Source organism: Vombatus ursinus, unplaced genomic scaffold, assembly GCF_900497805.2.
Source record: "Vombatus ursinus unplaced genomic scaffold, bare-nosed wombat genome assembly UNPS02014810.1, whole genome shotgun sequence".
NCBI lineage: Eukaryota > Metazoa > Chordata > Mammalia > Diprotodontia > Vombatidae > Vombatus > Vombatus ursinus.
In genome coordinates, this window is record NW_020954588.1 from 2938633 (window position 1) to 2956962 (window position 18330).

The 18330-nt window shown below is 40.8% G+C and overlaps 1 protein-coding gene across 1 annotated transcript in view; it reads left to right on the forward strand.

Annotated features, from left to right (window-relative positions):
- Positions 1-442: 442 nt before the first annotated feature.
- Positions 443-18330, forward strand: part of RHBDD1 (rhomboid domain containing 1) — a 172029-nt gene continuing 154141 nt past the window's right edge. Inside the window, exon 1 of the mRNA XM_027876024.1 lies at positions 443-503. The gene's annotated coding sequence lies outside the window, so the exon portion shown is untranslated. The remainder of the gene's footprint in view (positions 504-18330) is intronic.

An 18330-nucleotide genomic window follows, 5' to 3' on the forward strand; every position in this document is an offset into this window, starting at 1 on the left:
CAGAGAGGAAAAGGGTCATACAGGTATTTATGCAGCACAGCCTGGTTTCGAGCCGTCCTAGAGTAACCCTCCCTTCTCGAAAACCACGTGTGTTTAGCTGTTTGTATAAATGGAATCTAATCCATAGTTATCGGGGAGGGAGAACTTGATACCTCCTTCAGCTCTCCTTCCCCGCCCCAGCCCCTGCTCCTGCCTGGGCCGAGCTGGATACAGAAAGAGGCTGAAATCGACCAGAGGCTGACACAGAAAGAGGCCGAAATCTACGAGCGCAGCCCCAGCGCGGGGCTCGGAGCTCAGCGGGCATGCTCATTGGCCAGGACCCGCTCGAGGGGCGGGGCTCTGCCGTTGGCCGGCATCATGGGCGGTTCCCACGGAGCGGTGCACGCCCACTCCCTCGTCCGGGAACAAATGAAAAAGGAAAACATCTCGGAAAGTCCCCCGTGGCGCAGTGATGCAAGTGCGTGTAAGGAGACGTGAGGACGCACGCATGCGAAAGAGAAAGCGTGAGTTCCTTGTTTCTTTGCCTTGGTTTCCCCCAATCCAGACTCTTGCTTCTTCTTTCCCCGTTTTCCGCGACCCCGGGTTTGGGGGCAGGCTAGACGCCCCCCGTGGCCAGGAAGCGCGGGTGTCGGGTGGGATCTGGGGTTTGCAGGTGAGCACGGGTTTCCCCCCAGGCGAGTTTGAGATGTGGGGAGACCCAATTCTGCTGTCATTCCTTGAAGAATTAGCGCAGGAAAATATGAGGGACCCCTTGTGTGGAACCTTGCTAAAGCTCAGACGTGATGGTTCTTAAATATTTACAAATAATAAGTGATGCCGCCCAAATAAGAAAGAATTAGCAGAAGCCAGCTTTCTAGACTGGCGGAGTCAGCCCGCCTTAGGAGTGATGTCGAAACCACTTTTTCTTACAACACAGTTTTCAGTTTGCCAGAGTACTCTCAAACTCAGAAAAAACTTAAGTACTCTCTTCTTTAATGGAGGATTCACAGGCAGGGAGAGGTTGTGGAAAGAGGGCTTAACTTGGAAGGAGTCGGTCTCCCTTGGTACTGGCTCTGCAGTCAGGATCTGGGTTCTGATCCTGCCTCTGATTAATTAACCTCCCTGGGTCTCTTTCCTCATTTGTAAAATGGAATTGAACTGGATAGACTTTGAGGTGCCTTCCAGCTCTAGATATATGAGCTTATGATCGGAATTAAAAATTGGGCCACTGACCTATATATTAGTTCAGTTATTTATCCAGAGAGTCTCATGTAAGTCTCTTTAAGACTTACCTACCAAGATAGATAGATGGGTTGGACCAGTAGGTGTAGGAACCCTTCCCTGATGAAATCACAAATCTCTTGTCAATATTTGTATAAGCAAACCTCATTATCTAGAGTGGTGGGGTTGTCTTTCCAGCCATCTAAAATTTAATTTAATTACCAACTTAAAATATTCAAACCAGTTTGAAAGGAAAACTTATTTAAAAACAAAACAAAAGAGGAGTGTAGGCTTCCATGATTGTACTGCCTAAATCTAAATGGTATACAGAACCTAATTCAGCCTTTTCTTGGTGAGCCAATATCAGCATGTTGAAACTCCCAGGAATATTTTGTGCTACAATACTGTGAAACCCTCTGGGCCCTTAACTTGCAAGGATAGGCCTCTTTGTCTCTATACTCATTGACCAACACTGAAGAGGTATCTAGGGCCTTTTTTTATATATATATCTTTGGCAGTTGTTACTTCTCGCTGATGTTAATGTCTTCTGACTTGCCCCTTCTCTTCTGTGACTTGGGAGGAGAAACAGCTCCAGAGTGTAGCTCCTTTTAGGTTTACAAAATGCTTTACACACATGTATCTGTTGCATATATCATACAGGAGGTCCCAAAAGTTGCAGAGAAGTTTTAAGCTTTAAAAGATTAAAATTCAGTAAGATTTTTGGGATGCTGTATATTAGATTCCACAGATATTAGTATTGCCATTTAATGATGAGGAAACAGGTTTGAAGAATATAAGTGACTTGGGTTTAAATGCTTTGAAAACGCATCATGGTTCAGGGAGGCATAAGACATGGGTTTGAATCTTGGTTTTACTTTCTACTCCTTTTCTGCCTGTGTTACATTAACTGCTTTGGGTCTTATTTTCTTCATCTAAAATGAGAGGGACAGAGTATGTGACCCCTGAGGTCCCTGCCAATCCTGTATCCCTAATCCTATGATCTAATAGCTAGTAGTTATTGGAAGAAGGATGGAGCCCAGATCTCCCGTGATTCCACTTCTCGGACCCTTTCCACTCCACCATTAGCTCACAGCTGGAAAGCAATCTTGTTGACATCTGTGCTCAAAGCTTGAGTGACTTCTTAAAGAAATTTGTTGCATTGCTTTTAGCTGCTTAGAGGCCTTTTTTGTTTCTGGGTTCTCACCTGTCACAAATATTGCTGGATAAATGACCTCCTGATGAAATTGAGCATGACCATACACACATACTTTTCAGCATTATTATTGACCAATTTTTAAAAATTGGTGCATTTTGTGTATATGTCTCCTTAGCTTCCAAATTGAGGCTTCACCTCTCCCCACCTCCTCCACCTATCCAGATATCTCTTGTAACATAGCTTGAAAAAAAAAGTTCAGAAAAATCAATCAACATGTCAGTTGTGTCTGATATAGGCAGTGTTCATTGTCCATATTCCCTCATCTTCGACGAAGGGAGCGAAATGCATTTTTCTTTATTTAACATAAATTTTTATTGGTAATTTCTTTTTTTTTTTATTGTGATGGGTGAAAGATGAAATGACTGAGGAAACAAAGGTTCAAGCTTCTGAGCATATTGATTCATTAAGCAATGAATGCCAATTGCCCAACAAATTGGGACCAGTTGCTTTTCTCAACTTTGGCACTGGACCTTGAATACAGGAGGAGACAGACTTTTATATATTAAAAACAATCAAATAAAACTAATTTAAAGAAGACAATCAGGATACGATTTTAGGTAATCTGATTTCTAATTGGAGGAAAAGATTAAAGACTTTCTAAGTTGGGAGGGGGAGAGCGTACAGGTACAATTCCCTGAAATCAGAAGAAGCAGCGTCCTATGTGCCCAGTATTTGTAAATGGTCAAGATAACATGAACGATAATTGCTTAATCAGTATGGGGCCAGTTTTCAGTTAAGACATATGTATGAGTTGTTTGAGATAAACAATTGTGAGAAAGCTTCTTGCATCAAGCTTTGGGGATGACTGGGTTTCCGGTTAACATAACTTGGGTCCTGAGTTAAGAGTCTCTAAGCAGCGGGTAGAGGTAATCCAACTTCTCAGCCACTCAGGGCCAAGTTCAAACAAAAACAAAAGTTTTTCTCCCAATTCCCACAATTGAATATCGAAGATGGACTAGACCCGTAATTGAATAGAAAGGGAACTGAGCTAGCTCCAGAATTGAGTCACAAAATTGAGTCAGTGTGGTTCACTCATTTTCCACAATTAACACTTCTAGCCTAATCCCTTCAATTCCCTCATTATATCATCCACATTTCCTGTAAAATGAAGAATAGAAAGGAAAAAAAAACCCAACAGTTCAGCCCAACTAATACATCAAAAAAATTGTATGCAGTTTCACGCACATAGTACCCCTCAGCAAAGAAGGTGGTGAAGTGACTTCGTATGCTTCTCGTTTGGGCCCAAATTTGGTCTTCACAATCTTACAGTATTCAGTTTACATCAGTGGTGTCAAACTCAAATGGACTATACGTAAGGATCCCTGCAGGCTGCATATCAACTCAAAAAACCACGTATTAACATTATCTAAGTTCTCTTGTATTTTTATTTATTAAATATTTCCCAGTTACATTTTAAATCTGATTGGGGTTACATATGTTTAATACCTCTGGTTTAGATTGTCTTATTCTTTCCATTTGCAGTATTGTAAATTTATATTATTTTCCTGGTCCTGATTACTTTACTCTGTACCACTTATTACAGTCTTCATGTGTTTCTCTGACTCCTTCATCATTTCTTACCAATCATATTCTGTTATGATTATATACTATTTGAGCTACCATTGTTAAGGGTAACCAGTGATGCAGGTGACCTCACGAAAGAGGATTTTTTTTTTCTCCCAAAAGTTATCAGTGCCTGATCACAAGTAGGAGTGATTGGAGACTTGGGCATCATCTCACACATACTACTATATTAGATGCTACAACATTGCTAATGGAAATTATGAATGCGAGGGTTTGATTTGAGTATCACTTAAAGCTTTGTGGCCTTGAATTTCAGTTACAATAATCTCTCCTGGTTATTGTATTCTAAAATGAGCACCTTTCTATCATATAGTTTATTTTTCAAAAATAAGTAATTTGGCACTGAAAAAAATGTTTGTTACCTCCTCTACTATAATCCCCTCATTTCCTTCTCCTATAGCCCTTATTTAAAATAAGGAGCTTGCCATGATTTTAGAAACAGATGCAAGGTCAGAGTTTTACTCCCTGTGGTGGGTGAGGTATTTCTTTTGTAAAGAAAGTATACCTGGAAAGGTAAAAATCCGTGTCTGAGAGTTAAATGCCATGTTCATTCCAGTCACCAGGGTAACGGAGTTGACCCTCACTATTGTTTTGGGAAGTGGATGGGAGTGCAAGGCCAGGGAACTTGGTGTTTTGAATACCAAATGGAGGAGTGACAGGTCGAGAATTGGTATCTTAACTCACAGATGATCAAGGGAGCCTCACTAAAATTTTGTCCAAAGTTGGTGTGAGCAATCTGATCAGTGTCAGAAGCTGCTGTTGCTCTAAGTTCTTATTTTTCAGTATGGATGCTGAGTAACAGCTTGCAGCCTGTTTCATGTTTCACCAGCAAAAGGAGAATTCTATGCAAATTTATGAGCTCTAATCTAAATTGTTTCCCGTTTTTGTGAGTTGTGACAGCTGTATCATTCTTAAAAGCTATTTAGTATTGCAACTGGCTGCTACTTAGCATTACAAATGACTCAGGAATAATAATAATAATAAAAAAAAAAACCATGGAAGAGAGGGAAATACAGTACTTGTATTTACTGGTTCCAAGTTTTTTTTGTTGTGTGAAAACAGCTGGTTTGCATTCATGTTTTATGATGTTTTAAAATAGTTGACTTTTAATTAATAAGCATTTAGCACTTTGTGCTATCATAAAGGAAAATATTTTGAAATGCCTGTTATTATTAATATTATTTCGAGGCAGAATGGTGTCATGGATAGAGGGCTGACCTTGGGGTTAGGAAGACATTTGTTCAAGTTTGCCTCTGTATGTTAGTTGAGTGGCCGTGGGCTGATAAATCACTTAGCCTCTCAGTGATACTTTAAGGTGTAGATGAGTTGTTCACCTGCCTAGGTGGAGGGAGTTTCCACACCAGAGCTCCCTATACCCATGAAATAATAGGTCCAAACTCCTCCCATTCCCAGATTGCTGTTATTGTTGATGTTGTTACAGTCAGAGTCGACTTACTTTTCTATATTGGGGAGGATCACTAGGGGAACTCTCGAGGAGCCCTTGATTCTGCCAGCTTCATTGTACTCTGTTGTAGTAGAGCTATTTAAAGTCCTGTGGATGGTTTTGATAGCATCCAGCACATAGTACAGATTTGATTGATCATGTGTTTGAGAAACTACCATATTATTGGTAATGAGCAATCGGATTAAGACAACAGTCTTAAACCATACAGTGGGGATATTTTTCAACTTGTATGACTCCTGGAGGTCAGTAACACAAAGTTTTGGTATTTTGTGTAAGCTGTATTATATAATATGTAATATGTTACATATACATTATATGATATATTTCAACTTTTCAAGAAACTTACACTTAGCTCCTACAGTATGTGTTTGAGGGAGATATAAGGGTAAAGTAAGGTGCCACCCATGATCATGAGGCAGCTAGTTGGTAGAGCAGATAGTGCCTGACTTGCAGTCATGAAGACCTGAATTTGAATCCTGACCCAGACATTTACTAGGCAAGTCATTTAGCCTCAGTTTCTTTATCTGTCCAGTGAGATTAATACTGTCACCTACCTCACAGGGTTGTAATGTGGATCACACAAGAGAATTGTTTGTTTTGTTTTGTTTTGTTTTTTGGTAAGGCAATTGTGGTTAAGTGACTTACCTAAGGTCACACAGCTAGTATGTGTCAAGTGTTTGGTCTGAGGCCAGATTTGAACTCAGGTCCTCCTGACTTCAGGGCCGGTGCTCTATCCACTGCGCCACCCAGCAGCCCCTACACAAGAGAATTGTAAAGTGCTTTGCAAGACCTTTACAAGGTATTTTAAATGTGTATGAAGGCTGTAAAGTAGTAAGATGGATTTCCATCAGCCGCATAAGAGAAGTCTTCTTGCTTTATTTCGGGTGCTACCGTGGAAGGCCATAAATGATGATTTGCTTATGTTCTTTTGGCAGTGATTATAGCACAGTGTCTAAGGGTTCTTCCCCTTTATTGTGTCATGGAGCACTTCTGCAGTCTGGGCTAGCCTGTAGAAGTCTTCTCAGAAGACTGTTTTAAAATGCAAAAAATAAAATGCAAAAATTACAAAGGAAACGAATTATATTGAATTATATTTATCAAAATATATTTAAGGAAAAACGTTCACAGGTCCCAGATTAAGGACCTCTGATCTAGAGAGTTATAAGTACGTAGAAATATCAGCAATTATGAATGACTCACAGTAAGTTTTATGGCATCACCTTCTGAAGATCTGTGCTGGTTGTACTCACATCATGAGACTTCTCCCTCTCTCCTTCCCCCACCCCCCACCCCCCACTGTCTCAGGCAACCATTTGAAACATCATCATCATCATCACGATTTGGCAAATAATCTAAACTTGAAATTTAGGAGACATCACTGTATACCCTCGTGACTCAGTAGTTTTCCCACATTTGCCAAGATGTATTGCTCCTATGAAAAAACGCTGCCCATCTCTATCTTGCTTTGTATGAAGGCTTACCAGGAGAGGACAGCTTTAGTTTTCTTACTTGGAGACCTGTTTTTATTTGTGGTACAGTTTACCAAGGCCTTTTCTGAAATATTTGCTGGGGGAGGATCCCAGAATTTTAAAGTTTTATCTTGTGGCTATTGATCAAGCCACTTTGGTAAAGATTACTATCTTTAATGAAGCTTGATAATCAACATCAGTTCTTTCGATCTTGAAAGAAAGTGCTGGGGTTTCGGACCATGTGTATGATTCTTTTCCTTCACTGTTAGAGGTAAGTCTGTTGTTCAGTCATTGTCACATCTGACCCTTCATGGCCCTGGGGACCATAGCACGCCGTGTTCTCCTTGGGGATTTCTTGGCAAATATACTGGAGTGGCTTGCCATTTCCTTCTCCAGTGGATTAAGGCAAACAGAGGTTAAGTGTCTTGTCCAGGGGTCAGTGACTGCATTTGACTCAGATCTTCCTGACTCCAGGCCCAACCCTCTCTACAGAGCTGCCTAGCTGTGTCAGTCAATTTCATAGAACTTGGTTTCTATGTTTTTCTCTGGCTCTATCTGGCTCTCCCAGTCCCTCTCAATTCTGGGCTCGTCATTTTAAAGAAATGTGAAGGTGCATGTCCCACCAGATCGTCTGGTGGTGGTAAATCTTTTTTTTTTTCTTTAGGAGGTGATGCTCTCCTCCCTACCCTTGACTGGGGCCTCCCAGATTGATTTATAAGCCCGGCTGTCTAGTTTCTTGGCTCTGTGAACCTGGGTGAGACGTAGGGCATTGTTGGGGCTTTCCAGTACTGAGCTTTCATCTGTACAGTGGGAATAATGATATCACTTATCTCACAGAGTGATGGTGAGGATCAACATGTATACATACAACATATGTAAAGTACTTTGCAAACCTGAAAGTGCAATATGTTATTGTCCATTATTGTTATGATATGAAAATTCCTCCATTAGTGAAGAGTACCTGCTCTAGAAATTTGAGATACGTTGGAGGCTCAGTCACTTTTTTTTCTTGCTTTTGTGGAAAACCTAGAGTTGATGAGGCTGTGAAGAATCTAGGACACTGGATCATGCAATCTCTGGGGGATTATTTATAAAACTGACCCAATGATCCTTGAAGCATCATCAATGACCTCTCCCAACAGAAGACTTTTTAGACATGGGTATTTACATGAGCAATTTAGAGGGTTGGAAGGTATGTGTGGTGGAAAGCAGTGGACCAGGTATGTATTGATGAGCTAGAGAAGGTCCAGAGTTGGTCAGTGAAGATGGAATGGTCCGTGAGTCCATAGCATCTGTTGAAAGATCTGTGAGCATTAACCTGGGACTTCCCATTGACAAGTGGGCTGCTCTCCTTTGCTTGAAGACCTCCACTGAAAGGCAGGGCTACTATCTCCCAAACTGGTCCATTCCATTTTGAGACAGCCATCATCATTAGGAAGTTTTCCTGGAAACCAAGCATAAATTTGCTTTTTTGCAATTCTTCTCCTTTCTTCCCTGTTTTTTTCCTTTGGAGCCAAATGGAGTAAATCTTAATCCCTCCTTCGTATGTTGTTACTTAAAATATTTGAAGAGAGCTATTAACTCATATCCCCAGACCTTCAGTCTTTTCTTCTTCTGGCTAAATATTCCTCGTTCCTTCCCTGGAATTTCCTATTGGCATGGACAAGGCCTTTGACAATTTTTATTCCCCTCCTCTGGACAAAATCAGTCAACAAGCATTTATTAGGCTCCTGATCACTTTTTGAGGCACTGTTGATACAAAGACCAAAAAAAGGAATCAGTTCCTGCTCTCAAGGACCTGACATTCCTTTAGGGAAGATACCATATGCACATTGAATGTCAGAATAGGGTTAAGGACTTGTTAAGTGTTAGCTGGTGTTAAGTAACTTGCCCAGGGATGGAGGAGAACCAGGAGAGAATAGTGCCATGAAAAACTGGAGAAGACAGAATATATATCCATGAGGAGGTCAAATGAATAGTCAGTTTATCAATTTAAAATTTTTTTTTTAATTTTTAACATGTGTTTTTAAAACTTTGGGTTCCAAATTTTTTCCCTTCCTCCTTCCCCACCTACCCTCATTGAAAAGCAAGCATCTTTTCACAGGTTATAGATGTGTAGTCATGCAAAACACTTCCATAGTAGTCATGTTGTGAAAAACTAACTCTATTTCCCTTCATCCTATCCTACCCCCCATTTATTTTATTCTCTCTTTTGACCCTGTCCCTCCTCAGAAGTGTTTGCTTCTGATTATCCCCTCAACCAATCTGCCCTCCCCTCTATCAACCCCCTGCTCTCTTGTCCCCTTCCCCCCTTATTTTCCTGTAGGGTAAGATAGATTTCCATACCCCATTGTGTATGTTATTCCCTCCTTAAGCCAAATCCTATGAGAATAAGATTCACTAATTCCCTCTCACTTTACCCCATTTCCCCTCCACTGTAAAAGCCTTTTCATGTCTGTTTCATGTGAGATAATTTACCCCATTCTACTTCTCCCCTTTTTCCTTCTCCCAGTATGATCCTCTCTCACCCCTTAATTTTATTTTCCAGATATCAGCCCTTCATCTTCAACTCACCTTGTGCCTTTATCTATCTATCTATCTATCTGTCTATCCATATACATACATATAATTTTTTCCCTCCCACTACCCTAATACTGACAAAGGACTCATGAGTTACACACTTTCCATGCAGGAATGTAAACTGTTCAACCTTAATAAGTCTCTTATAATTTCTCTTTCCTGTTTACCTCTTCCATGTTTCACTGGAGTCTTGTATTTGAAAGTCGAATTTTATATTCAGCTCTGGTCTTTTCCTCAGAAATGCTTGAAAGTCCCCTATTTCATTGAATAACCATTTTTTACCCTGAAGGATTATACTCAGTTTTGCTGGGTAGGTGATTCTTGGTTTTAATCCTATCTGCTTTGCCCTCTGGAATATCATACTCCATGCCCTCCGGTCCCTTAATGTAGAAGCTGCTAAATCTTGTGTTATCCTGATTGTGTTTCCACAATACTTGAATTGTTTCTTTCTAGCTACCTGCAATATTTTCTCCTTGACCTGGGAATTCTGGAATTTGGCTACAATATTCCTAGGAGTTTTCCTTTGGGGACCTCTTTCAGGAGGTGATCGGTGGATTCTTTCCATCTCTATCTTGCCCTCTGGTTCTAAAACGTCAGGGCAGTTTTCCTTGATAATTTCTTGAAAGATGATGTCTAGGCTCTTTTTTTGATCATGGCTTTCACATAGTCCAATAATTTTTAAGTTCTCTCTCCTGGATCTATTTTCCAGGTCAATTGTTTTTCCAATGAGATATTTCACATTCTCTTCTATTTTTTCATTCTTTTGGATTAGTTTTACAGTGCCTTGATTTCTCATATAGTTACTAGCTTCCAATTGCTCCATTCTAATTTTTAAGGAAGTATTTTCTTCAGTAAGCTTTTGAACATCCTTTTCCATTTGACCAATTTTGCTTTTTAGGGCATTCTTCTCCTCATTGGCTTTTTGGACCTCTTTTGCCATTTGGGTTAGGCTATTTTTTAAGGTGTTATTTTCTTCAGCATTTTTTTGGGTCTCCTTTAGCATCACTCTCAGTTTTCCCTCTACTTCTCTTACATGCTTCTTAAAATTCTTTTTGAGCTCTTCCATGGCCTGGGACCAATTCATATTTTTCTTGGAGATTTTGGATGTAGGAGCTTTGGCTTCGTTGTCTTCTTCTGGTTGTATGTTTTGATCTTCTTTGTCATCGAAGTAAGACAGTGTAGTCTGACTCTTTTTGTGCTGCTTGCTCATAATCCTGGCCAATTACTTGAGTTATAAATTCTTTATTAAGGTAGGGATCTGTTTCCAGTGTGGAGAATGTACTGTCCCAAGCTTCAGGGGTTTTGTGCAGCTGTTTTCAGAGATAACTTCTAGGAACCTGTAAATTTTCAGTTCTTCCAAGGTGTTATGATCAAAGGCGAGGTGTTTACTTCTTTCCTGGCCTGTGCTCTGCTCTATGAGTGACCACAAGCACTCTTTTCTGTCTTGAAACTGTGAGGATTTCCTCTCCACAGCCACTACAAACTCCACCACTGCAGCGCTCCTCGTCACCCCAGGACCGCCACCCAGAACTGTGACCTAGATCCAAGCAAGAGAGTCCTGCACCAGCAGAGAGATCTCTGCAATCCCCCTCTGATCAACCACTCGATTACCCCTAGGTCTGTGGGCCAGAAGCTCAGGTGGCAGCTGCCACCCTGGGGCCAAGCTCAGGGAATGGGGCTGGAACCCCACCGTGCTTCTCTGTCACCACTGCAGAAACAGATTTTTCCCCACTGACCTTCTAAGTTGTCTTTGGTGTTCATGAGTTGAAAAGTCTGGAAACTGCCATACCTGCCTGCGATTCAGTCCTCTGAGGCCTGTTCCAGGTTCACTGCGGCCTGCACGCCCACACTGATCTGCACTCCTCTCCCAGCCTGGCGCAATGTACCTTTCTAATCAACCATCCAGGCTGTCTTTGGCTGGAAATCTGTTTCACTCTGTCTTTTTGTGAGTTCTGCTGCTTTAGAATTTGTTTAGAGCCATTTTTTGTAGGTATTTGGAGGGGTTTGGGGGAGAGCTTAAGCAAGTCACTGCTTTTACTACACCATCTTAGCTCTGTCCCCCTACCTTATCAATTTCTGTGGGACCCAAAATGGAACACGGGTCTCATGGTACGACCTGACCTGGGTTCTGTGTTGTTTTTGATGTGTAATTTTGTGAGTTTAAGGATCCTACTAAGGAAATGTCATCCACCAACACAAATTAGTAGCTCTTCTGTAATATGTAGTCTTACAGACTTTTCTTGGAGTCATTGACAGATGCTTCTGAGGTCACATAGCCAGTACACGTTTAGATGTTATGCTTAGACCTACCTCTTCTTATCTTCCTATCTCTTCCAACATTCTCTGCATTATGACAGGTTCCCTGTCCACAACAAGAACATTAATCTTCCTATACTTGGAAGCCTCTCAGTGTATCCCAAAATTAATTTAGAGGTTTTTTTTAAATTTTGTTTTATAGGAGGAGAAAGGAGAATCTACCTAATAATAATGGTAACAACAATAACAATAATAGCATTTATGTAGCACTTAAAGCAAATATTACCGCATTCGATCCTTAGAACAACTCTGGGTGGTAGATGCTATTGTTATCCCCGCTTTACAGAGGAGGAAACTAAGGCAGCAGAGGTTAAAGGACTTGTCTAAGAGCACAAACCAAGTAAATATCTAAAGCAGGATTTGAACTTGGTCTTCCTGACTTCAGGTCCAGCCCTCTATCCACTGTACCATCTACTAGACTTATCATGCTGTCATCTCATCTTGAACTTCAATTCTATTCAGGACAAATTTATTTAGCCCCTGCTATGTGTCAGGCACTGTGAAACGTGCTTTACAATTATTATTTCATTTGATCCTCACAGCAACCCTGGGAGGTAGGTGTTCTTATTATCCCCCTACTACAGATGAGGAAACTGAGGCAAACAGAGGTTAAGTGACTTGCTTAGGGTCACACAGTTAATAAAGTGTCTGAGGCTTGAGAGAGCAATGTAGCCCTCTAAAAACCCCAGATCTTCAGACAGACTGCTATATCTAACCAGTTTTCCCCCAACTTGTATCTGTCAAGTGGGGTTTTTTTGGACACAAGTATAAGACTTATATTTTAGCCTATTTTTGTTCTGTCATGTCTGACTCTTTGTGCCCCCATTTGAGGTTTTCTTGGCAAAGATATTGGAGTGGTTTGTCACTTCCTTCTCCAGCTTATTTGACAGATGAGGAAACTGAGGCAAAATGGGTGAAGTGATTATCCCAGGCTCACACAGCTAGTAAGTATCCGAGGCCGAATTTGAACTTGGGAAGATGAGTCTTCCTGACTTGAGGCCTGGCGCTCTCTCCAGTACGCCACCTAGCTACCCCTTAGGTCTGTTACATTTCATCTTCTTAGGCTCTAGCCCAGCAAGAGCTTTTGGGATCTTGGCTGTGTGTACAATCTTTCCCAGCCTTATGTCATTTTCAGATTGTATAAGCATGCCCACTTTTGCCTTTTAAATCATTGACAGAAGTGATAAACTGTACATGGCTAAACATGGATCTTTTGGGTCAATTACAAGTTGAAATAGAACCATTCAGGACTACTCTTTTAGCCTGGCTGTTCAGGCAATTTCATCTCATTCTGTTTCCATCAAGCCCACATCTCTGAGATATTGTATCCAATGCTTTGCTTACAACTGGGTAAGCTCTATCTATGTATGGCGCTCCTCACATAAGTACCCAGTTTCTTCTACTACCCTTTGCCTATTATGTTTCTTTTGAACAAATGACATTCATTCAGAGCTGAATTCTAGTCAAGGGTCTCCTCTCCCAGAAGGTCAAATTTACCACCTGGCATCTTATTGTCTAGATTCTGTGCATTATGTATAGCCCTTTGAGGCTACGTCTTCCTCCTTGGATCTCTGTCTCTTGCCAATTTTCAGCATTTCTGCACTTTTTCCTCCTACACTGCGGCTACTCTCACTGGGATCTGGCTTGGTGGAGAGACAGGCAATTTTTCTCCTTTTCTTCTCTCCTTGCCCTTTTCACTTGACTAACTTTCCATTTGTTATCCGGGGCATATTTCTTTCTCCCCCTTTCCCTACCCAATTTGGGCTGTTTGTAGTGGGGATACTAAACACAACCACCACGAGGAATTTCACGCGCTTTAATAATGCCTTAAGAATTCTTGTCCAGGGGATAATGTAAATGATGGAGCGGCGTGTTTTCATTGACTTTGGGGAAAGGATGCAAGGAAGTTGGGTCCAGGATACACCTGAGTGTTGAATTTCTTAAATCAGCATGAAGCCCATGATCTAGGCATGTTACGCTCACTTCTCCCTGTGTGGCGTCGGTGTTAAGGGCTGAGAGCCTTGAGTACTGTCACTCTGAAAACTTTAATGAGCCCTCATTACACTAAAACCCACGTCCTATGAGCAGTGGAGCCAGCTCGCGATTGATACAGGAAATCACCAGTGGTGATGGACAAAAATTGGACTTGACACTAATTCACCTGGCTGTGGAACAAAATTTGAGATTATCTACAAACTCCAGCAGTTACATTTTTCAATCATTATTTTTCATGTGTAAAGGTGGTTGTAGTAATTTCTATTAAGCATATATCACTTTCAAAAAAATAGAGGAGAGCATATGAATTTTGGAAAACTGACACCACTGTTTTTCAAAATGGATCCTCATTAAATTCCCAAAGAACTTCCAGATAATCCTGACAGCAGCTCTAGTGTGAAAAGTGGGGTTTGTGTGTGTGCGCGAGCAATGTGTATTTTAATTAAGAATTTAAAAAATCCCCCATCCTGCTAAACAACCTTCATATGTGTCCATTTTTAATAAATCATTTAATCCCTTAAGTACTGACTTCACTTAATATTTATATATGGGACTTGGGGGGAAATGGTAATTAGTTATTATGTTGCAGAAAAAATTTTAAGTTATTTTAAAAACTTCAATACTGATTCTTATTTTCATTCATTTTCAAGCAGACTGAAAGAGCATGATTTCCCCCCAATACTTGATGACACGCTAGTACAACATGTTATTTAATTTATGATTGGCCATTAGCTCCATTATCAATGCAACATTTGTTTGCATTGCAGCAAATTGTGAAATATTACCCAAATAGTCTAAATTTTAAAATGACTTAAGTAGGGAGTTAATATTGATAGCCCTTGATTGCTTGTCCTTTACTGTAATGTATGTATTCAACCCAGATTCTAGCCCCGAAAGGTGTTTCTGTTTTCATCTCTTGCTTTTTTTGTTTGCTGTAAACAGATACCTGGAGTTGCAGTGGCGTCTACTTTGTGAAGTCTTTTATGTTTTGATCTTGGAGTAGCCTGGCAGATAATAAAACTGAAGTGAATGACTTTTTTTTTTTTTTTGCTTTCTAAGTGGAAAAAAAATCAAGGGTTATTTAAGATGTTTAATTAACAAGAAGCTGTTCTGTGTAAATTAATTGCAGCTTTAATGATGTCACAGCCTTGTCTTTTCTTATTAGCCAGATAATGGACCAGAAGTCTCAAAGCTTATTGTAACTGACAGTGATCTGACCTTCTAGGCTATATTCAAATGACACATGTACAGTGAATGTAAATGTAGCTCGTATCGTTTGTGTAGTTTGTAGGGCATCTGATCAGGCCTTCTCCTTTTTTTTACTCTTGCATTACTTTTCCTTTGAAATCGATGGTTAAGAAATGGAATTTTCCGCTTATTTCTTTCACTAAATAAACTCCAAGACAAGATGAAAGAAAAAAATTGTTCTCTCAACCAATTTAAACCGCTACTGGCCAAGACAATCCTAGCATATTTAGGGCTTGTAGACAAGTGAGCGGACATAGCGATGAATGCATGAATAAATGACTTAATGAATTAAAAAGCATTTATTAAGTTTTTACTATGTGCCAAGCACTTTGCTAAGCACTAGGGATACACGCGCGCGCGCACACACACACACACACACACACACACACAAGCAAGACTGGCCTTTCTCTCAAGCTACTTATATTCTAATTGGGGGAGGGGCTATTAGTCATTATATATGTGTGTGTGTGTATATATATGTGATTGTATAATTATATTTTAATAATAGGGAAGACAGGGTTTTGGTTTGGAAAGTCATGGGGATGTTGAGTGAAACCATTGGGAGGTAGATTGATTCAGCCTTTCTAGTAGCAATGCCAGTATTGATTTGATTGTTCTTGAATATGAAAAGGGGGCAGGAGGAAGAGTACTGGGGAGAAGATGGCTGGGATGCGAGGTAAAGCACAGCCAGGGCTGGCTAGAACTTGTGGATCTTGGGAGGCACTCGCCAATAAGAATCTCAGGATCCCAGTTCTGGGACTCAAAGAGTTAAGTCCTTCAGGGCACAGTGTGTGGTCTGAGGGTGCAACCACCTGGGGGGTGGCAATAGGATGCCTGAGGTATAGTACCTTTTTACATGTGTCACTCGTGATGTCACTGGTCTGCTTCGAAAACAAAGGACAAATAGCAAAAACAATAACGTTTGCCTAAGTTGAAGAGAGAGATCAATCACAAGGAAAGGATTCTATGTTTAGGTCACTGAGGGAGGAGAATTCATTGCATCTCTTATTAGTCCTGGTGATATTTTCAAAGGGGCTGTCTTAATAGTGAAAGAGAATATTCTTGGTGACCTGAGCTGTGGAAGAATGCTCTCAAGTATGGAGTATGACTTAGGAGAAATAGGTTCAGTAATTTTCTTCGAAAGGAGTGGAATAAGAGGGAGATCTGTTAAGTGAGGCATGTCACAGAGGCTTAATGAAGACCACTGAAGCAAGAGTTAAAATCCTTACCCTTGAGACTGAAAAAAGGGGGAGGAGGTTGGTTGAAGAAGTGAAAAGATCAAGTGATCTTTAGAGCTGACCTTGAAGGTTGGCCTGTAGGATGTTAGTCAGTGAGAGAAAGCTTGTGGTGTGGTCAGTTTAATTCAGCAAGTATTTTTGGAGCATCTGTTTTGTTCAGGGGTCTGCGATAGATGCTGAGGATTCAGAAGCAAGAATCCCTGCTCTCAAGGAGGTTACATTCTAGCAAGCAAATAAACTTAGTCTTTCTGGAGGTCTCCAAGTGGAGGTTGTATGCTTTTCAGAATTGTTGGAGAGGGGACTCCCGCTGGTGTTTTCCACAAGATAGGCTCTTTCTTTGTGCCCTCTCAGCTCTGATATTTTATCATCCTTTGTACCCAGGTAAGTATATGCAAAGTAATTTGAGTAAGGAGAAGAGAGAGAAAGGAGAGGGAGGAGAAGGGAAAAGCAGAGAGGGAGTGTGAGTGTTGGGGGGGGAAATCAAGGAAGGTTGAGCAGGAGAGATGGAGGTGAAAGGAAAATACCTTCCAGTCATTCGAAGCTGCCTGTGCCAATGATGGAAATGGGACATGAGATGTTAAATTTGGAGGGCAGCTATGAAGCCAATTTGGCTTGAACGTATGGTATTTGTAAGACATTAATGTGAAATAAATATGGTAGGTTGGAGCCTTAAATGCTAGGCTGAAGATTCTGTATTTAATCTTAGAGATTATCCTAGGGAACCAATGAAGGTTTTTTAGCAAAGGCATGGGTGGCATGGTCACACATCCAGGAGAGACTAGAAGCAGGAAGATAAATTGAGAGGTGATCAAGACTTGTATAGAGAGGACAAAAATGCAAGAGATGTCATGTAGGACATCTGACCTGATGGTGACTGAGTGGATAAAGGGAGAGAGGAAGAAGAGAAGCATGAATCCAATGTTAGGAGTCTGGATAATTGGGATCATAGGATTGTAGACTCGGAAGTGGAAGGGCCATTAGTAATCTCTTAGTGGAACTTATCATTTTTTTAACCTATAAGGATACCAGGACCCAGATAGATCAAGCACTTTGCCCCAAGATCCACAGGTAGTAAGGAGCAGAGCCTGGAGGTAAACCCAGGACCTCCTGCTCCAAACCATCTATATATAGATGGTTTGTGCAAACCAACTATCTATAGAGCTGGCCAGTTTCTGGATTAAGGGAGAGTTGTTTTTATCAACAGAGGAAAGTAAAGATTTGGGAGATCTCATTTTATTTTATTTTGAAGGTTTTTTAAATTTAGAATTTAATTTTTTAAATTAACAATAAATGTATTTCCTCCTCTCTTCCCCTCCCACCCAGAAAACAAAACAAAACAAAACAAAGCCCTTGTAACAAATATTCAGTTATATAAAACAAATTCCCTTGTTGGCCATGTCCAAAAATATGTTAATTCTTCACCCTGAGTCCATCACCTTTCTATCAGGGAATGGGTAGCATGCTTCAGTCACTGGTGAAAGAAATTCTATCTATTAACATACCTATTTAGAGCCCCTCTAGCCTCTGTTTGAAGACCTCCAAAGAGGAGGATCCCATTACCTCTGAGGCAGCCCTTTCCTCTTGAGGACAGGAAGTTTTTCCTGAAATCAAACGAAAATCTGACCCGTCACAATTTTTCCCCAAGGCTCCAGGCTCTACCTTCTAGTGTGAAAATGAACAATTCTAATCCCTCTTCCATGATAACCCTTCAGCTACTTGAAGACAGCTTTCTGCTCCCCTTCATGCAACACCACTTTTGCCTTAAGGCTAAACATCCTTAGTTGCTTCAGTTGATTCCCTTGTGACATAGACTCAAGGCCCTTCACTATCATGGTTGTCCTCTGGACCCTTTCCAGCTCATCAATATTCTTAAACTGAGACCTGGGACAAGACTTTAGAGGTGGTCTGACTGCAAAGGAGAGGTCGCTGAATCTGGAGTCAATACAACTTGCTGACTCTTACCACCTGTGTGACTGTGGTCAAATCACTTGAACTACCTGGACCTCCCTTTTTTTATAA